Source organism: Hyla sarda, chromosome 11 (genome assembly GCF_029499605.1).
Source record: "Hyla sarda isolate aHylSar1 chromosome 11, aHylSar1.hap1, whole genome shotgun sequence".
Classification (NCBI taxonomy): domain Eukaryota; kingdom Metazoa; phylum Chordata; class Amphibia; order Anura; family Hylidae; genus Hyla; species Hyla sarda.
In genome coordinates, this window is record NC_079199.1 from 74,933,023 (window position 1) to 74,937,386 (window position 4,364).

The 4,364-nt window shown below is 43.2% G+C and overlaps 1 non-coding gene across 1 annotated transcript; it reads right to left on the bottom strand.

Moving 5' to 3' along the window:
* Positions 1–697: 697 nt before the first annotated feature.
* Positions 698–884, bottom strand: LOC130295990 (U2 spliceosomal RNA). Its single transcript, XR_008849085.1, has one exon. It is a non-coding gene; the product is annotated as a U2 spliceosomal RNA (small nuclear RNA).
* Positions 885–4,364: the final 3,480 nt, after the last annotated feature.

Below are 4,364 nucleotides of genomic sequence, written 5' to 3' on the forward strand. Positions count from 1 at the left end.
TCTTACCCACTCACTCAGTCAGTCTCTCTCTCTTTCTTTCTTTTTTTTATTAATTTTTTTCCATCTTCTTCTTCTTCTTCAGACCCCATCATAGCACTAATGCTTATCCAATACCACCAGCAGATGGAGACACTCCATTGCAACATTGGTTGTGAGCAGCAGTCTCTAAAAACAAATGCCTCATGGCTGATTTCCCATCAATCAATGGATGGCAAATTTTGTTTTTATCATTCACTGACCACAGAACCAATGCATGGTCAAGCAACAGCAATGACGCACCCTTGTGAATAACCATGAGACCCTCACATCATTTAACAGGATTCAGCACCACCTGCAAGACAGCTACGTATCATGTCATGTCAAACCTGCACAGGTGTGCTAGATTAGTATTATTATTATTTTTTTTGTTTTTATGACATCAATCAGTGTGCAAACATGGTCAGTAAAACGCCAAATGGATAGACGTTCATAAACCAGTCAGTGCAACTCATTATTGTGGTCTCTAATTGTGGAACTCTTTTTTTTTTTGTGAGGATACGATGAGCTTATCCAATTAAGGAGGCCATTCAGCAGTACTGGGTCTGGACAGCAGCGGCACCTTCTGCAGCCAGACTGACTGACATGACAAGGCAGGCAACAGCTGCAGCAGCACCCACAGAGGATTAAATAATAATCTGTCTTTTTTAACACTGGAATGGGGTGGTGCACTGTACCCGAAGATACTGCCATATCGGGTCAATGCATTGGGCGACGGAAGCAAGTTTCCAAATCGGCTCCCATTCTCAAAAATCCATTTAATTTATGGTCCCCAGATAGGGGACGTATCAGATATTAAACTGATAAGAACAGATTTTTGATTGAAAAAACCTTTATTACCAATCAATTGTCAATCACACAATAAATATATTCACCATAACAGAACTGACTTTTTTTTATCTATCTATCTATCTATATATATATACCGTATTTATCGGGGTATACCACGCACCGGCCTATAACATGCACCCTCATTTTACCAAGGATATTTGGGTAAAAAAAGTTTTTTACCCAAATATCCATGGTAAAATGAGGGTGCGTGTGTGCGCGTGTATACCCCGATAAACCCCCAGGAAAGGCAGGGGGAGAGAGGCCGTCGCTGCCCGCTTCTCTCTCCCTGCCTTTCCTGGGGTCTAGAGCGCTGCTGCCGGCCCTTCTCACCCCCTGGTTATCGGCGCCGACAGCCAGGGGGAGAGAAGGGGCAGCGGCACCCATTGCCGGCGCCGCTGCCCCATTGCCTCCCCCCATCCCCGGTGGCATAATTACCTGGGTCGGGTCCGCGCTGCTGCAGGCCTCCGGCGCGCGTCCCCTGCGTCGTTGCTATGCACGGCGCGGCGCATGACGTCAGTGCGCCGCGCCGTGCCGTGCATAGCAACAGGTAATTATGCCACCGGGGATGGGGGGAGGCAACGGGGCAGCGGCGCCGGCAATGGGTGCCGCTGCCCCTTCTCTCCCCCTGGCTGTCGGCGCCGCTTCTCTCCCCCTGGCTATCGGCGCCGGCACCGATAGTCAGGGGGACAGAACGGGCAGCGGCGCCGATAGCCAGGGGGTGAGAAGGGCCGGCAGCAGGGCTCTAGACCCCAGGAAAGTCAGGGGGAGAGAAGCGGGCAGCGACGGCCTCTCTCCCCCTGCCTTTCCTGGGGGTGTATCGGCGTATAACACGCACATAGACTTTAGGCTAAAAATTTTAGCCTAAAAAGTGCGTGTTATACGCCGATAAATACGGTATATATATATATATAGATATATAAAAAAAATTATTTTATTGAAGAGCTGAGGTATGTGCTCTTAAAGAGTAGCTATCCTCAACTAAAATGTCCATATTCCCCCTCCCCATCTTTCCCTACATCTATCCCTGTTTTTTTTATCCTCTTAAAACATTAGAACAATACCTTTTTCCACTCCTCTTCGGTAGCTCAGAGTTGAGCAGTCTCACGATTGCAGGAAGTCGGCGGGCGGGCCGACGTGACGTCATCTGAAGCCTCGCCGGCCACCACTTCCGCCCATCTTGCTGTATTCTGCGCTCAATGTCGGGAGCGCGCATACAGGCGCGCATACAGGCTGGGAGGGACGGCAGCCTCTGAGTCTCCTCCTTTCTGTTTGGTTTTGCACGTACCATTCAGAGAGGAGGAGAGTCTGAGAACGGAGCTGCTGTACTGTGCCCTGAGGGAATTTATAATATCAAAATGGTGGGTAGTACAATTGATTATATGCCCAAAACAATAAAAATAAAATTTCACAAAGCTGCAATCCCCAATGAATGACTGCAGACCGCAGTGCATTATAAATGGTGTGAATAATAGTGATTTTATCCCATTCAAAAATGATGCATCATTTTTGTAATGGAATAAAATCTCTTTTTTTTCACCATTTATACCAGTGGTCCCCAAACTGTGGCCCTCCAGATGTTGCAAAACTACAACTCCCAGCATGCCTGGACAGCCAACGGCTGTCCAGGCATGCTGGGAATTGTAGTTTTGCAACATCTGGAGGGCCACAGTTTGGGGACCACTGACCTATACTGCATTGCTGCGGTTTTATCGTGTACATGTGCTCACTGATTGCATATTTTATTGCATTAGGAACACCGCAGCAATTCAGGATAGGTGGTGATTTAAAAAAAAGATTTTATTCCATTCAAAAATTGTGCATATTTATTGATGGAATGAATTCACAATTTATATCACCATCTAGACTGTATTGCACATAACACCATAACCTCCCCCCAATGGAATAAATGTGCTTTTTTTGCTTACCATCTATACTGGAGTGATCCGGTGTTACTCAATAAAACCGCAGCACTACAATATAGATAGTGATCCAAAGTCCCAAATGAGTCCAAAATCTGAAATTTACCGTGCATACCATCCACACTCAATATATGATAATGAGCGTGCATAGCATGCAGGCTCAAAACATGATAATGAGAGTGCATAGCATGCATGCTCAATACCTGATATTGAGCATCCATAGCATGCACACTCAATACATAATAATAAACATGAATATTTTGAGCGTGCATAGCCTGCATGTTGAATACATGATATTGAGCATGCATAGCATGCACAGTAAGTATATGATATTGAGCATGCATAGCATACACACTCAATACATGATAATGAGCGTGCATAGCATGCAGGCTCAATAAATTGTAATGAAAGTGTGTAGCATGTATGTGTAGCATACATTGAGTATCCATAGGATGCATACTCAATACATAATAATGAACGTTAATATATGAGTGTGCATAGCATGCATGCTCAATACATTATATTGAGCATGCATAGCATACACACTCAATACATGATAATGAGCGTGCATAGCATGCAGGCTCAATAAATTGTAATGAAAGTGTGTAGCATGTATGTGTAGCATACATTGAGTATCCATAGGATGCATACTCAATACATAATAATGAACGTTAATATATGAGTGTGCATAGCATGCATGCTCAATACATTATATTGAGCATGCATAGCATACACACTCAATACATGATAATGAACGTGAATATATGAGCGTGCATAGCATGCATGCTCAATACATGTTATTGAGCATGCATAGCATTCACAGTCAATACATGATATTGAGCATGCATAGCATGCACAATCAATACATGATATTGAGCGTGCATGGCATAAACACTCAATACATGATAATGAGCATGCATAGCATGCAGGCTCAATACATCGTAATGAAAGTGTGTAGCATGCATGCTCAATAAATGATATTTTGCATGCATAGCATGCACACTCAATACATAATTAACGTGAATATTTTGAGCGTGCATAGCCTGCATGTTCAATACATGATATTGAGCATGCAAAGCATACACAATCAATACATGATAATGAGCATGCATAGCATACATTTTCAATAAATGATATTGAGCATGCATAGCATACACACTCAAAAATGATATTGAGCATGCATAGCATACAGGCTCAATACATCATAATGAGAGTGCATAGCATGGATGCTCAATATATAATAATGAACATGAATATATGAGCGTGCATAGCATGCACAGTCAATACATGATATTGAGCATGCATAGCATACACACTCAATACATGATAATGAATGTGAATATATGACCGTGCATAGCATGCATGCTCAATACATGTTATTGAGCATGCATAGCATCCACAGTCAATACATGATATTGAGCGTGCATAGCATGCACAATCAATACATGATATTGAGCGTGCATGGCATAAACACTCAATACATGATAATGAGCATGCATAGCATGGAGGCTCAATACATCATAATGAAAGTGTGTAGCATGCATGTTCAATATATTACATTGAGCATCCATAGGATGC